The following is a 16,769-nucleotide window of genomic DNA, read 5'->3' on the forward strand; positions in this document are numbered from 1 at the left end:
CCCGCGCCCCCCTCGCCCTGCCCGTCCAAGCTCAGGGTCGAGGGGCGCGACCCCTTGCGCGACGAAAACCCTAGCCGCCCCCGTCGCTCCTTGGTCCTTGCAGCCTCAGCCTCAGCCACCGCCGCGCCCCTGTCCCCCTCTCCTCCCCGTTCCTCTCCTGCCGCCGTTCGCCTACTCTGCCCGGTCGTGCTCCCTTCGCCTCCTCCGCCTAGATGTGCGACTCGAGCCGGCAAGATCCAGCCATGGCAGCCAACTCTGCCCTTCCCGAGCCTGACGACGAAGGGGTTGGTGAGCGCGGTGGTGGCCATGGATGAACTCGAGCCCGGGCGTGTGGGCGTGTTGGTGGAGCCATCTATCTACCCGAGGGAGCTAATTCGGTAATGGAAAGACCCGACCGCCGCTCAGGGGCATTCTGGCATCTGCCGCCGCCGATCTAGATCTAGCTCCAGGTTAGTTCATCAGCATACTCCATCTCAAATACTGGCTGTAGAACTCTATTTTCGTCTAATATGTTGTATGCAACCCATTTTCCAGATCAGAAGTGGCGGATGGGAGCCCATCCGATCTATTTTCACTCCGATGTGCGAGCAGCCGATGCACCTAAACTCGACCATGATTGGAAACGCAGGTATTCATCCAGGGAGCCGTAATTATGCAATTCTGGATTCGGATTTGCTAATAACACATTAGCTAGATTTAGGCATGTGCAGAGATGTGTACGGTTCAGAACTTGAGAGCAGCTACATCTGTTGTATGCGTACTTGCATTCTTGTTTTCCTTTGGACTGTGAGGTAAGAAAGTGATGTGATGAAGAAAACTGATGTTATTACTTCTCGTATTTATAGGAAGCAGTACCGTAATGTGCTTACACAGAGGGCAACACCAAGCAAGATGAGCTATATTGAATGGTGTATGTTGAGCTCTAAAGACAAGCACGGCCCTGGCACTGGCAGCCGGACAACTCGAGTGTGGCGTCCACGCTGGCGTGCAGTGGCTTCAAGCGGCTCTTCCCGGCTTCCCACCACCGTCGTCGGCCAAGCGCATCCGTGCGCTCCTGCCATGGCGGCACGGCTCCGTCAAGCCCAATGGGGCATCCATCCCTGAGGGCAGCGAGCTGGAGCTGGGCCTGGACAAGGGATTCAGCTTTTCCAAGCACTTCTTCGCCAAGTACGAGCTCGGCAAGGAGGTCGGATGTGGCCACTTCGGATACACCTGCGCCGCCAAGGCCTAGAAGGGCGAGCACAAGGCCAGGACATCGCTGTCAAGGTCATCCCCAAGGACAAGGTCCGACACTCCTCCTCTTGCCATGGCCATGCCCTCTCGTTCTCGACTTGCTTGCAGAAATGTCTCTGCCATTCAGTCTCTTGCTGTCTATGTTCAGTTGCATACTCTGCATTTTACCACTTCTTTCTCTACGCGTAATTGGGTATCAAGCATGTTCGTCTGAATGATGTTGTCATATGAGCAGCATTGATCCCTAGCATTGGTAAGCACTGTAAGGTCCCTCTTCTCATGTTTCTGGTACAAACACATCTATACAATACTAAAATGCTTTCATTAAATAATTACTTCTGCAGTTTTTTCTCAAGGACTATACTCATTCAGGGAAAATTTTAATTAGTAATTCTAAAAAAAAGTTAGCTAGACTTATTTTGTGTTCTTAGACCCAGGTTGATTGTAGACAAGAAGAGAAATTTAAATAATGGCCCCTTGCACGCTAATTCCTAGACCCAGGTTGACTGAATCTCTTCATTATATCATCAGTCGCTCCTTCCTACTTATCTTTCAGTGAAGAGTTAAATCTATCTTGTTCTTGCACTATTTTTTTATTTTAGCACTAGAGGTACTGTGTGGAGCTCTATTCCTCCAACACATTGTTTATTCATCGTATGAAGTTCCATCATAGTGTTAATATCATCTTAAGGTTTGACGGCTGACTGATTGGCATGTCTTTTTGTTGTTGTCTGCAGTTGTGTGTGCTTCACCTTGGCTTGCCTTTGCTCAATTTGGTGCACTACTAGATTATGAATCTCTAAACCAGTTGGGGCTTGTGATTGGTGTTTATGTTAGTTGGGTGCAGATAATGAGAAACATAGTAAGGTACGAATGCTACTAATTTGTTCCTCACATGCATAGACATAAAGAAAGGTGAGGATCCACATGTGCGTATGTTCTATCATTTTTCCCTAACAAAATTTTCAGCAAATAGCTAGGGTCAAAAATGCAAAGCAGTTGAACTAGAAAATTGTGTACCACATGAGCAGTATATAACGATGGATTGTTATCGTGGGTGAAAGCAGTTTATCACGATGGCATTGTTACGATTTTCCTGCCAATTAAATATGGCCAAGATGCTTCCTTTCCATAATAAATTTTCTTCCGACCAACTGACTTTATTTTGTGTATCTCCTTTTAGTTTGTTGAATCAGGCTTGCCAACTAAGCAAAACCAAGATACGAAACCATGCCAAACAAAAGAGAAACCACTAAAACTTTATATATTTTTGAGCTGTACAGTAGGGTAACTTCCCACTGCTATTTTTATTAAAAGCAAGCCAAAACTATTTTTTGCGAAGTGTACAGGAGGAATGTAGGTGAAATTGTATTTGATGCATATTCCCTTTGTTCTGACTTCTGTTTGATACATACTCTATTTTAGAAAATATATAGGATATAGCCAATAGGGCAAGTTTATGGTTACATTTATCTTTACGATGCTTATACGAAGAATGTAGAGGAAAATATATTTCACATGGCATTTCAGTTTCTGAATTTTCCCTCGACTTTTATTTTTTTTTCATATATTTTCTTTTTATATTGTTTATATTGCACAATGATAAGGTTTCCTTATTTCATATTTTAAGATATCATCTGCTTGGTCATCTCATAGGCTCATAGCTCTTTCTGTTTGTGTTTGAATATATTTTATGATTGAAAATTTGATGTGGGACTGGGAAAATCTCAGTTCTATGTACATGATTCTTCTATTTTTTTCATGGTGTTGAATGTCCTCATATATACCCGTTTGTTATGTTTATGTCCTATAAATAATGAAATGGTTTATATAGAAAGTTTTTATGTTTTTGTTATAGTATGTTGTCGATGATGTGTTTGGTCTGGAACATGGAGATTAACATTAAAATTTTCGTATCTTCTATCTTTATGCTTTGTTATTTACTTTATGCAACCCAGATTTTCCTATTTTGCACTGCCACTGGCTTGCTTTCGGTGTCGTATGACCCAACTCTTTTTGCTGAACTTGACGCGGATCAATTGTCCTGTCTTGCTTTTGAAACATATTAAATGTTTCTTCTTTGTCATGATCTTGACAATCAATTATCCTATAGATACTAAAGTCATTAGTTCTGAGCGAATATTGTAATTTCCTTTGGATGTACTAAGCAATTTATAGTATATTGACATGTTGGACCATGGCGCTGGGATGGGCAGCCTGCCTCAAAGGCGCACTTCCGGTCGACACATGATGGTCAGACTTAGCACTGGAGGTGTTATGAGACAGGCCCGAATGATGATGGCCACAATATAATGTTACTCTGCAGGCTGCCGCGGACTTGGTAAGCATGATTCTTCCTCACCTTATTATATTACCAATCTGTCGCACATGTGTGTACATCCTCAGGGTGTCTATGTGGAGCATATAGTACACGATTGACTAATAGTAATTTAGTTTTGACTTCCACCATACCAGAATAGTTTTATGATTGAACTATTGCTGGTATGCTCCTCTTGCTTTTCTATTGCCTAGCTTTATTTAGTTTGCAGCATCAAGGAATGGTGCATTCTAAAATAAGAAAACTGAGGTTGTGATAACTTTATTGAAATGCTTTCAGATCCATCTTAATTTCTTTAAAGGAGTAGCCACTGCCATTTCAAAGTTGTATAGTGTTCTCGCTGAATACTCATGTCCTTTAAAAGTTTAAGTTTGTCTTAAAAGCTCACCATGTTCCTTTTAACAAAATTAATGCAATGATTTGCTATGTCTGACAAAGGCTGGTCAATTGGGCATCGACTGAAACCAGTCAATTTTTGGCTCTTACTCATATAGTTATTCATATGAACTTATTCAATTATGTTTGGCATGGTCCATAGGTGATTATATGACCTATTCCATTTGCTTTTCCTGTAGGCCATGGAAGTTAGTGGGGTTTTTGGCTCTTACTGATATAGTTATTCATATGAAAATAAACATGTGATGATTGGGTTTCACGTATTGGTGAGGAGGGTGCTTGATTGGTTCAGAACCCTAGCTGGTTCTCATATTTATGTTTGAGGAATCCGTCGTTTGAGAATTTGCTATGGTTGTCGGTTAGGTTCACGACATGGAGACGTTAACAGTGTTCTCCATCGAGATGTTAACTGAACTTCAAAAGAAATCAGTTGGTTGTTTGTCCAAAATTATTTCAAACCTGAGAACTTGGGGTTGCTTAGAGTTAGATATTTTGTAAAAGGTTGTCGTGCTGCTATACTACTGATGAGTCACAAAGGGTCGAGTTAATTGCTACAATACTAACTCTAATTAGCATTACTAGCATATTTATCATTTCCTTAATTGTTAATAATATATGTAATGCTCACTCTGCTTCGACGGTCAATCCTTGACGCCTGTCACAACAAAGGTGAGTCAACGGTTTGGTTCCTCTATCCCTCTTTCTCTACTTTATCCACACTCAAATCTCACTCTTCTGGCTCAGATCCAGCGCACAACGCATGGTGGACGTGGACATTAGAGTTGTTTGCAATAAGGGATCTCCAGGCTCGGCATCATCGAGGACAAGAATCTCTGAACCAAAGGTAACAACCCAAACCGTTGTTACAACTAATTTGTCAAGAAGATAAGCTTCTGTGAACAGTCGAGCCAAGGCAAATGCTAGGATAAAAAATGCAGGTCTTGATATGCTTTACACACAACATGGTTCTCTTCATTTCATGCATAATTTCCTGAGTTCAATAAAATGATCAAAAAACACCAAAGCCGAGTTTGCTTCTCACTTCCTTTTGGTGGTTAGGATGTGAAGTTTGAATAAGAGAGGAAAAGGGAACTGCATTAATTGAATAATTTTATCCTGGTGATGAGTTGTTCACCCTGCTATCCAGGCACAGATCACAAAGCTGCTGGCAACATACTGTCTTTCCCAAGTGTTCTTCTTCTGCATTGCAACAGTCTGCCTATATTTTATAAGCACACACAGACACATGTGGTGCATACAAGTGAACTGAGCTAAATTAGCTTTAGATCTAGAGTATTATTTTTATGTGCAGGCATGGACGTGTGTTGTGTGATTAATTTTAGAGGTGAAGTCATGGTATGGTTTATTAGGCATGATTGACAGATTAGCACTATGTATATCTAAATTAAACAGAATGGTAGGCCATAAATGTTAATTTATTATTCTTTTTAGATAGTTGAGTCTTCTTCAGTGAGCATCCTTTCTATTTTATCCGCATGATATATAAGTTTGTATTCATTCAGTCCCGTATTGCTAGCTTTGAAATGGAAACATGCCTTATTTTTTTCTGTTGCAAAAGTCATGGATGCAGACTTCTAGGTAAAACAGGGCGCCATTCATCACAAACTAAAATAATGCACCAGCACCAAAACATTAGTTCGCGAGTCTTTTTGTTTCAGCCCAGGGCCAATTTACTCAGTGCAGCAACATGTTTTTAAATATACTTCTTTCCTGAGTTTAGTTTGTTTTTCATCTTACAGTAACACTAAATGCAAAGTGTATGATGATACACCTGATCTTGGTTTAGTTTGATCAACAGAAATTAAACTCATTGTTCCCTGCTTTACAAATAAATGCAGTGGCTTGTGGGATTATCCCTTTGTAAAACAATTATTTAAGCCTTTTCTTTCCTCTGTAGGAAGATGACTATGTAATACTGATTCCCCATTCCCACATCTTTGCCCTCATGCTTCAAGCTCTCAAGTTGCCCCCTGCAACTTACCATCACAAGACATGTCCGGGTAACGAGTCACATGATGGTTACTTTCAATTCATCGTTATAGTTGATCGATGGTTTGCTTGTTCCAACCTCGATATCTGGTGTGATCTCAAAGAACTATGATGATGCAGAAGACAGCGCTGCTATCGCAGCCATTAGGTTTATGGAGGATGCATGTGGCAAGGAAATTAGGGATTATCACTACTCCCACGTTAAAAGCTGGAAAATCAAGTCACACACTTGGTAAAGTTGCTGGTTGCAGCAAACAAGACGATAAAGAAGGTGCGCAGAGGATGGTACTATGCTGTCGGATACATGAGCTCGTATTCTACCCAGATATAGAATACGACAGTTGCCCGACACCTAAGAGGGCAGGACAACACCAAAAGGGCTATGAAAACAGCACTCACAAGCACAGGAAAGTTGGCAAAAAGGCTACATTATATTTGCATGAAATCGGAGCAGTGCCTGGACACCAGGGATAGTATCTGGTGAGTTCGGTCAGCACATCGTACCCAACATGCTTAGGGAGCATTGCCTTTGCCCTTTTGATGTTCTTCTATATCCTGTTATGTTTGTAATGGAAGGTACCACCTGGTAGTATGTTGCTGTTCTCACTTTGCTTTGAACAAGTCATGTATAAACTTTAAGTTTTAGTTCCTATCTCTGTGTCGTAAACAATGTTCTTGTGTTCTATCTCTCATCGTATGAAAGCACCGAGCTTGATTCTGTCTTATATTTTGATTGTCATTTTCAGTTCAATTATGTTATCTTTCTAACACAAATAGTTGCCTATACATGCTATACCTGGTTTTCTACATACACTTTGCTATACGCTTTGTCAAAACGTTGTGACCGGCACCCTCGCGCTATGGCGCGAACCCGACCTAGTGTATATGTATGCTTGGAGAATCCTTTTTGTTTCTCTGCATTAGCATTAGCGTATTATATATGTGTTGTTTTATTGGGGAACGTGTACTACTATGTTTGAAGCATTTTTTATTCTTTCCTTATGGAAATTGGAGCATTATATGAGCTCAATGACAATGTGAAGTAGCTGTTCTATATAGCTGTTCTATATACAGTAGTACGAAATGTGTAGTCATTTTGATTTTGATTTTTTGATCGAGAATTTTATTCATTGTTTTGAAGTAGATCATCTTTATTGGTGTATATGTTTTTTTTGCGAATGGCATATATGTTGTTTGTACTTTAGTCCCATCTTCATGGTTCAATAAGCATATCAACATTTATTTTTGGGCGACGCTAGGCGCCGGCACACCGGCCGAAGTTTCGGCCGGTCCGCTGCCAGGCGTTGGATCCCGTACAAATAAACGGTCTGGATAGCGCGATTGAGTCGTCTTCTCCCTTCCACACACGCGTGAAGAAAAAAGAAAAAAAAAGGGAGATCTCCATGCTCGCCGCCTGTCTCGCGCAATCCATGCTTGCCGGCCACCCTGCACCGCCCGCGCTCGGACCCGTGCTCCCCGGCCATCCTCGCGCCGTCCGCATCCGCGCCTGTGCTCGCCCACCCTCGCGCCGTTCGTGCTCGCGCCCATGCTCGCCGGCCACACTCGCGCTGTCCGTGCTCGTGCCCGTGTTCGCCAGCCACCCCCGCGCTCGCGCCCATGCTTGCCGGCCACCCCCGCGCCGTCCGTGCTTGCCGGCCACCCCCGCCCGCAGCTAATCTTCGCCGAGCCTGCAGAAACACCATGAAAAAAAGGATGTAGCTAATCTTCGTCATGAATGGACGTAGCAAAAACATTTGCCGGTTGTAACAAAATCGACGACGGTTCCAACAAAAAATCCAAAGATGGTAGTAGAACAAATAGGTGCTAGTTCCAGCAAAAACTAAGACAATGGTAGCAAAAAAATCATTTGGTTCCAGCAAAACTCAAAGACAGTGGTAGCGAAAAAATCATTTGGTTCCAGCAAAAAGCAAAGCAATGGTACCAAAAAAAGAGTACTGGATCCTGCAAAATTCAGAGACGATGGTATTACCACGTAGCAAAAATTACCGTCAGTAGCAGCAAAACACATCTCTGTTTCCAGCAAAACAACATCTTGGTTCCAGCAAAATTCAAAGACGATGGTAGTACCATGTAGCAAAAATTACCGTCGGTAGCAGCAAAACACATCTATGTTTCCAGCAAAACAAACATCTTGGTTCCAACAAAATTCACCGCTGGCACCAATTCAAGCAAAGGAAACACCAGTTCCAGCACAAAATTCCTCCCATAGCAGCAAAACATATCACTGGTTCCAGCAAAAATAGAACTTGGTTCCAGCAGAAAATCACCGCCGACACCGATCCAAGGAAAAAGAACACACCAGTTCCAGCAAAAATTACAGCTGGTAGCAGCAAAAAACACCACGGGTTTCAGCATCCCCGATGTCCCCGTTTCCAGCGCTGCCTCATCCCGCAGGTGGCCGTCACCGGTCGCAGCTCCTAGACGGCCGGTTGCAGCTTCCCACAAACCGATTGCAGCAAAAAAGTGAGGACCTCTGAAGTAGCAGGCACGGCTGCTGATCTGCTGGTGGCCGCTTCGGCTCCACGGCAACGCTCACGGTGGTGGCACACCAAATGACAGCCGAGTAATAAGAGGAGGAGCGGTGGGAGCAGCGGCGTCACAGGAGGTGTAAGAAAAAGATGGATGTGAATTGATTGTGTGGACAGCAGCACCCGTGAGAGAGGATAAGGGAAGTGGGCGGTTGTGAGTGGACGCGTGGCACGCGTACATGAGCGTACGCGCGTGATTGAGCGAGTCGACCAGCCGAAGCTTCGGCCGGTCCGCCGGATTTAAACGTTTTTCTTTATTTTTTGAATATTTTTAAAACGCTCCCTTTTACCCCCTCTTTTCACATGGAAGGTAAGAAGGTAAAAGTAAATCAGACCACTACTTAATCAAGTCAATGGTTCAGATCTATCATGAACTCTTAGCTCTCATGTTAAAACAGGAGGTAAGAGCGGGCATGCTAAAATTTGCCTTAATTTTTATATGATTGTGCCGACTCCAATGTGTATCTTTGCTCGACATCTCATTAGTAAGCATCATGGATTATTGGCCCTATTTACATGCTGGCTAACTTACTTCTATTTATCCAGTTTCACCTCTGTAATTCACTACATTAGACCCTAGGGTTGATAATTAGATTTTTATTACGCATTACTTTTCCCGGTGTCTCATACCCAAGTTGTTGTGGTTTCGACGTGATTTATTAGGATTTGTGGTTTCCCATGTCAATGATGAGGGGAAGTTCATCATCTCACCCAATATAGCTTAGTGATATTAGTGTGCCCTTAAAAAAAGATATTAGTGTGTAGAATGTATGCGCATTTGATTTAGTAAGCAACTGTATGCTCTGCTAGATTTATTGTAAACTTCCCTCCACAAAAAATGATACAGTGAAACTAATATATTAGATTACTTTGAAGAAATCATGAAATACGTAAAAAGATTATAAAACAAATGGAAAACTTTGTTATCTTAAATTTCACACATTTTAATTTAAGTTCTGGTCAGAACAGGTTAATGGAAGCCTGAATTTTCCAATTCAAAGTACATATGCAATGGAGAAAAAAACTGAAGCACAGATCACTTTTCACATGAGCGCATGCAATGCTATCCAGATTTTTGAAATAAATGCTACTCTGATTGCTCGCATGTAGCCACAGGTTCTGATACATATTCATATCTACGCTTCTTTGATTATAATGCTGTATATCTCCACCGCTAAGTATGATTTGGTAAAAAGTAAGTGGTAGGATTGTTACAAATAAGCATATGGTTTATCCAAAGTTATTGATTGGCCTCGTCCACAATCTTTCACACATCCAGCAGGCCATTTAGCGTCCTTGACATTGGCTGAATGTTCTGATAAAGATTGTGCCATTGTTGTTTGTCTTCGATTAGCGTTGCAGAGTCCGTGTATGCATGTATGTATACTCATGTCTTATATGCATTCGACTCCTAACAATTATTGTAGTCTTCTAGACTATACATGGTGAGTTTCCTAGGACAATATAACCTTCTGTATGTTCTTGTGAAGCATTCAAGCATGTGATTGACCTGGACAATAAATCCTAAGGTTCCTTGTAGGTATGTTAGAGCAATACACTCATATGTATAGGATGTGTGGCTTGGCTGATCCGTCCGCATATGCTCATATCTGTGTTCTCGGCGTCTGTGTCATTGCTTATCTATCGAGGGCACTGCTGCCACCAATGGCACCGGCACGCGGTACTATGGAGGTCGGCCAAGTAGGATCTCGTTCTGCCAACTGTCATCTCCTGCATCACAAAGGCCAAGAAAGCGCCTGGTCGCAATTGAAAGGAGAGATCCATGATTCGGTTGCTGTATCTCTTTTCCACGTGCGCTGGAGTTACCCATATTGGTGACAATGAGGCCGAGAATCTTGCCATGTCGCGTGGTGCTTCTTGCTTGCAATGGCGCTCTCGACAGCCTATGGGATCAGCGACGCCTCTAGTTACTTCGAAGTTGCGCTAGCCGGACTTCGCTTCCTAGCATCCAAAATTCCGCCAACAACCTGGTCGTGTCTTTGCCTGTTGCTTGATGCTTGTGACCCTGATCTCTTCCTAGCATCCAAAACTCCTCCGACAACCTGGCCGTGTTCGCATGGTGCTTTGTCCTTGAGACCCCGATCTCGACAGCTATGGGATCAGCCACGCCTTGAGTTACTTGGCCGTCGTGCTTGCCTGAATCCTCTTCCAAGCATCCAAAACTCCGACGATAACCGGGGCGTGTCTTGCGTGCTGCTTGATGCTTGTGACCCTGATCTCTTCCTAGCATCCAAAACTCAAAACTCCGCCAACAACTTGGCTGTGTCTTGCAAGGTGGCATGGTGCGTCATGCTTGCAAGTTGCAACCTCCATCTCGACAGGATAAGACACGCCTTGAGTGCTTCCCCGTCATGCTAGCCCAACTCCTCTTCCTAGCATCCAAAATTCCGCCGTGCCTGATGCATCACGTACGGGACCAAGCACATCCCACCGTAATATATGTACCTAAAAAAATCCTACTATACATGAGAGAATATCTGACTTTTTTTATTTAGGAAAGAGAAAGGGCTAGACCTTGTTTTGTAGTATACCTTTGTATACTTGCAAATTTATGTGTGCATGATCCCTTACGTGGAAAGACATACCCAGATGGTTTTTTTTTTTGAGGGGATGGTTTTTTGTTTTTTATAATGTTGCTAAGCACGTAACGAAAGCTAATGGTAGACTTGTTTCCCGATCAGAATTCGTCTATTTTTTTTCATCTTTTCATGAACACATGTTTGTACGTGTCGGTTCAATACAGATAGCAAAGCTCATAACGTAATATCTTTAAATCTCAGCCGTAGGTATTACTAATCAACGATGCATATTATTTTAGCGTATGTGTAATAACATGGTGTCTCGTTTTACTTATGTTTTAATTATATAATAGATAATAGATAGATAGCAACAATTAGTTTGACCAAGTTTTTGAAAAGAAAAACAATTCTGTTTTTTGTTTATAGCTAAATGCCATAGCTACTGTTTTTTTATTTATAGCTAAATACTTTTGTTTTTTGTCTAAAGCTAAAAGTCTAGGAAGTCCATTTTCTCTAACCCTTCAGACCTCACCAAAATTTCCACAGCAAGACCTTAGTACCTACACCCAATTTCTTCAAAAATATTTAGGTCCGTAGTCCAAATAATTCAAATTTCATTTGAATGAAATTTGGAACAAATTTAGGTCCGTAGTCCAATATTTTTTTATAGCTAAGTGTTTTTTGTTTATAGCCTATGTTAATTTAAATCTAAATGCTACTATTATTTATATACCCTCTATTAGTTTAAAGCTAAATGGAATTGCTGTTTAGGCATTTTCATAAAAATTGCCCTAGCTAATTTCCCAAAAAAATTGCTAATCATTTTTTTCTAAATGCTATAAAATGCCTACTGCCCTAAAAAATCCAGGGTTCATATGAACATCAACACAATATCAACATATATATGAATTGCTCTAGCAGAGAGAGAGAGAGGAGGGTAGGGGACAGGAGAGGCAGAGCCTTACGGTCGGCGGCGAGGGCAGGCTCTGGCTCGGGCGGCGGCGATGAGGTCGAGGGCGGCGGCGGTGAGCTCGAGGGAGGCGACGGTGAGGTCGACGACGGCCTCGGGCGGCGGCTGTGAGGTCGAGGGCGGCCTCGGGCGGGGGCGGTGTGGTCGAAGGCAGCGGGCGGCGGCGGTGTGGTCGAAGGTGGCAGGGCAACGGCGGCGATGGAGCAGTTGGGGGACAGGGGGGAGTAGAGAGGGGGGAGGACTTAGCGAAATTTTGAGCCCGGGCTGCCGGGATTTGAGTCAAACTAGCAGTAGCGTGTTTTGCCAAAACGCGCTATAGTTAAGATAGCTATAGTGTGTTCCAGAGAAACGCGCTACAGCTATTCCTTTTTGTTTTATTTTTCTTTTTCTTTTGTTTTCTTTACATTTTTTCATTCCTCCTTTTTCTATTTCTTTCATTTTCATTTACTTTTCTACTTATTTTTCTATTTATTTTCTTTTTCATAGCAGTAGCGCTCTACAACATAAATGCGCCGCTACAAAGTTTTTAGCAGTAGCGTGCTTCCGGGAGAACCACTACTACTATTCCTAGCCTACCGGCACTAGTGAGGGAATTTTAGTAGTAGCGCTTTTCTGTGCAGACGCGCTACTGCTAAAACAATGGTTGTAGCATGGTTTTGCAACAAGCGCTACTACTAAGTAGCGCTAGCGCCGAGTTTTGACCAACGCTACTGCTATACCTATGTGTATAAGGTTTTCCCTAGTAGTGACCAACAAATGATACTACGCATTACAGATGTAGTATCATACAAAAGTATCATATGCATGATACTAGTATATGTTACTCTCCATTACGACCAACCTAAGTACAATAGTGCGCTTTACATGGAATTTTCGCATATGTGGAGGAAAGAGAGGCAAGGAAAAAGTGGAGAAGTGGGCTCTCATGCAAGAGCCAACATCTACTACATGGTGGAGCATTGGGAGAGGCACATGTACGGAGGTGGTCAGGAATCGGGAGACTCACTCGGGTCGTAGCGCCGCAGTTAAAATGATAATGGCAAGTCAAATCACGGGGCCCCACCTGTCCAGCAGTAACTCGCCGTCAAATCACACAGCCCTACGTTTGCAGCAGCCTACTCCCTCGTCTTATCGCATCTCTGTCGAACCGACTAGGCGGAACTGCCCCACCGCCTACCGCGCAGGAAAAGCCTCGCCCTCGACTTTTAAATAGTATACAGTATACTAATTTTGTATCCATGGATTGCACCATGGAGCAAAGCCTCTAGAAAACGGCGGTACACATGTACGGAGTATGCAGCACGCCCGTCGCGTTCGCGTCGCACCCCAGACGGTCGGTCAGTCTGGCACGCTGCTCTCCGAATGGAACGTGCGTCATATTGCGTTTGCACACACATGTGGGACGACAATTGAGAACCGACCATAGGCACACTCCCCGGCCCCGCAAGTCGGGTGACTTAATAGAAGAGGGAGACGAGCGATAGTACTAGAGAAGTGTTGTACTACGTTGGTGCCTGGACGATCCCTGCAAGACACGGAAGATCAGTTCGTCCATGCATGTGACCAGACTCCAGCAGACACGCCTGGATTGGCTATCGTCTACATATCGTGCAGGCTGTGTTGTACATGGCTGTAGTTGTGGTGAGAAATCTAAAAAAAGGTTTCTTGCCATCTCGCAAAATTTAGGTGTCATGTGCTTCGGATCACTGCGAGGGTTAAACATCGACAACTGAGTTGGGCTAGTCATTGGGGGCACATGCACAAAGACTACTCGGCTGCCATCTAGGTCAAGCCGGCTATATTAATTAGGACATCTATCGACGAACCTCTTTTCTACGAGTTTATCTTTAATTTGAGCTTTGTTCCTCGTCTAGTTTGTCCGTCGGGATTCATGTTGTCTCCTTTGGGCAGTGAGGTTATGATTTCTTGTCATGTGGCATTTTTTCGTGTTACATGTTATAATCCGGCGCTTCAGATCAAAATGACGACAACTGCGCCTCCGGGCCACGTGCATTAAGACTTCTCAACAGTCATTGACGAGGTCAAGCCGGCTCCGGTAGACAAAAGAAAACTAGTAATACTCCACTATATAGGCAGGAGCCTCCGCGCTTGCTTGCTAGAGTTGCTCTCTTCACACTGTCTCGGCCTCTCCAAATCTAAACACGACATCGGTGGCCATACTCTCTCTCTCTCTCTCTCTCTCTCTGCTCACCGCTGGTCACATATCCATCCGGATCCTCTCCGCCGGGGAAGGTGAGAAGGTGCAACGTTCACGTGGTCGTCCTCGGCGACGGTTCTAACCCATTGCTGGGCGCATCCCGATCAGCCTGCCTTGCCGTTCTATCCCAAGCACCACTGGCGAGGGAGGGCCTCCGTCCCCTTCTTCCTCGCTGCCGTAGTGTGGGCAGATCTGGCCTCCCGCCGCCCACCTAGCGACATCCCGGCGACCATCAGGTATAATTTCCTTCGAAACCGTCCTTGCTTTACTTCCCGAGCTCCTAACGTCACTGCATTTGTATCTTTTACTATTTCTCAGGCCCCTTCATAGATAGGATCGATCGGCTGTTCGAAAACCACCTAATTTTTTAAAGTTTAAGAGGTAAAACTAGTTCATGCACTCGAATCTAGTACTACTTGGTTCAAACAAGGAAGAAAAGGGGTGGGGTGGGGGAGTATTTGTTACTTGAATCTAGGACTTCGTCGAAAGGGGAAATATTGGTGGCGAAAAGTACCAGAGACTGGCTATCCAACTGGTCTCTAGGTCTAATAGGGAAATAAAGGGAAATGCAATACAAACTCAATATAAACCCGATCTATTGGTTGAAAAAGGAAAGAAAGTGGGGACTGGGGGACAAGTCAACAGAGTAAGTCCAGCACTAGATTTGCTAGCCTCACACAGTATAAGGTGGCTACACCGAACAAAAATGGGACCAACCCAGATATCCTGCTCTAATGTTTTTTGCCCCGAGCCACTCTTATGTAATGCCACTGGTAAAATGTAGCAGTTGCACTATTAAAAGTAAGGACACGTTAAACCAATGTTGTTTTCAATGTAATGGCTCTAGTAATATGAATCAATGGCACTTTTTTTACATGTCCTGCTAAATTTCCCATTAAGATAAGTTGGTTCTTTTCGTTAGAAATGCAACTGTCCTGGTCCGTGTACTCTCCCGTGCCCAAAGTAATGTCGTATTTAACGGTTGTCATAGTTAATCCTAATGCCCAAACTAATATCTAGCAATGCCACTACTTTAGAAATTGCTATTGTCCTTGTAGGATTGCCATTCAGATAAGGAGCATGCTTCTTTTCATTTGATGCATGTTTCATCACTTGTTAGTCACCCTCCTTTCCACCTTTTTTGTGCAAACAGAGATATACATTTCCCGCTCGATCTTAGTTGAACTGCACAAATGATATCCAAATTATAGTTGAGCATTCCAGGAGCTTCACAACCAACCTTGATGTTGCTCAATTTTATTGCAACTAATGAAGAAGAAGATCTGTGGGTTTCGTTTTGTGATGGAAATGGAACCGGGGCAGGAGCCCTTTTCTTAAAAAAGATTGAAGAAGAAGCTGCTAGCTCACAGGACATTGCTTCATTTTAGGTGAACTGCACCAAAAGGTCCCATGAATTGAATCATCCATGTTGGTGACTGAAAGAGCCAGCTTCAGCATCCCAGTCTAAGCACCCCCGGCCTCCATCCTTGCGACGCACGGTACACCTCGTTTGCCCCCTGCTTGACACTAGTGTCACTGATAAAATGAAGTAATAATACAGTTAAAATAGAGCGAGTGCCATCTCTATCATTTCATTTCCAATGTAGATAAAGAAAGTGCTTCTCTTTGTTAATGCATGTTTCATCAACTAGTCCCATTGTTAATGTTTAAGCGTTTCTGCAAACTTGGGTGCTTAGTTTTAGTTGATATGTACAAAAATAGAGATTTGAATGTCTCAAGGCGCCTCCTTGTACTACCGCTGTCACTGTATCTGGGAGACTTGGGACGATGTCCAGTATGAGGCGTACCGTATGAGGCATCACAGGGCCCATCTCGCCCTCGCAGCATGGCATACTATGATACTATCGCAATATTTTCTTCTATTTATTTTGTGTGTTTCATCAACTAGTGCCACTATAATGTAATCACGCTTTTTCATTATCTGTGCAAACAGGGTTATTCAGCTACAATTTGGTGGAACTGCACAAATGTACGTATGGAACCCGCATATATGCAGAGTGCGAGGTGTGCCAAGTAAAAATTACTTACACCAACCATGTTGCATGCACGCATTGGCATCCACCACCACCAGTGGGATGTGTGGCACTCTCTGTGGACGGATCTTTCTCTGCAGCAAATCCTCTAACCAAATACTAGTAGCTTATATTGGTAGTTTTCTAGGGAGTACTCTTTTCTGAAAGAAGCACCAATCTATTTTTCTCTATTTGTACACTGTGTCACAACTTTGACCCAACGGTCCAGAGCTATTTTAGGGCGATTGGCATAGTACTCGGAGACTGATTGTAAGCATGATTTTCATTAGCTGTCAGACTGATTGTAAGCATGAGCAGGTGGAAGATTAGGTTAGTGCGAAGCTTACCTTAAACCCTACAACCGCCATTGAAATGAGGCGAGCATCGAGGGAACTGGGGAGAACGGCGGGGAAGCGACGTCGCGCCATCTGGCCTCCTCTTGTGGTGGGAGAACGAATACTCCTGTGGCTCCGGCTGGCTCT

At 43.5% G+C, this 16,769-nt stretch overlaps 2 long non-coding RNA genes across 8 annotated transcripts; one reads left to right on the forward strand and one right to left on the reverse strand.

Moving 5' to 3' along the window:
- Window positions 1–6: 6 nt before the first annotated feature.
- On the forward strand, window positions 7–6,702 carry LOC119291926. Of its 7 annotated transcripts, none has more exons than XR_005142744.1 (6): window positions 7–449; window positions 535–628; window positions 846–1,284; window positions 1,971–4,811; window positions 5,886–5,988; window positions 6,098–6,702. It is a non-coding gene; the product is annotated as an uncharacterized LOC119291926 (long non-coding RNA). The 7 variants fall into 7 exon arrangements; XR_005142741.1 differs by having other exon boundaries at window positions 1,971–4,636; window positions 4,712–4,811; window positions 5,886–6,702; XR_005142743.1 differs by having other exon boundaries at window positions 1,971–3,574; window positions 4,147–4,811; window positions 5,886–6,702.
- Window positions 6,703–7,194: 492 nt separating this feature from the next.
- On the reverse strand, window positions 7,195–8,608 carry LOC119294100. The gene is made up of 2 exons (XR_005143332.1): window positions 8,298–8,608; window positions 7,195–7,665 (listed from the first exon to the last, which is right to left on the reverse strand). It is a non-coding gene; the product is annotated as an uncharacterized LOC119294100 (long non-coding RNA).
- Window positions 8,609–16,769: the final 8,161 nt, after the last annotated feature.

The sequence above is a fragment of the Triticum dicoccoides genome, chromosome 4B, assembly GCF_002162155.2.
Source record: "Triticum dicoccoides isolate Atlit2015 ecotype Zavitan chromosome 4B, WEW_v2.0, whole genome shotgun sequence".
NCBI lineage: Eukaryota > Viridiplantae > Streptophyta > Magnoliopsida > Poales > Poaceae > Triticum > Triticum dicoccoides.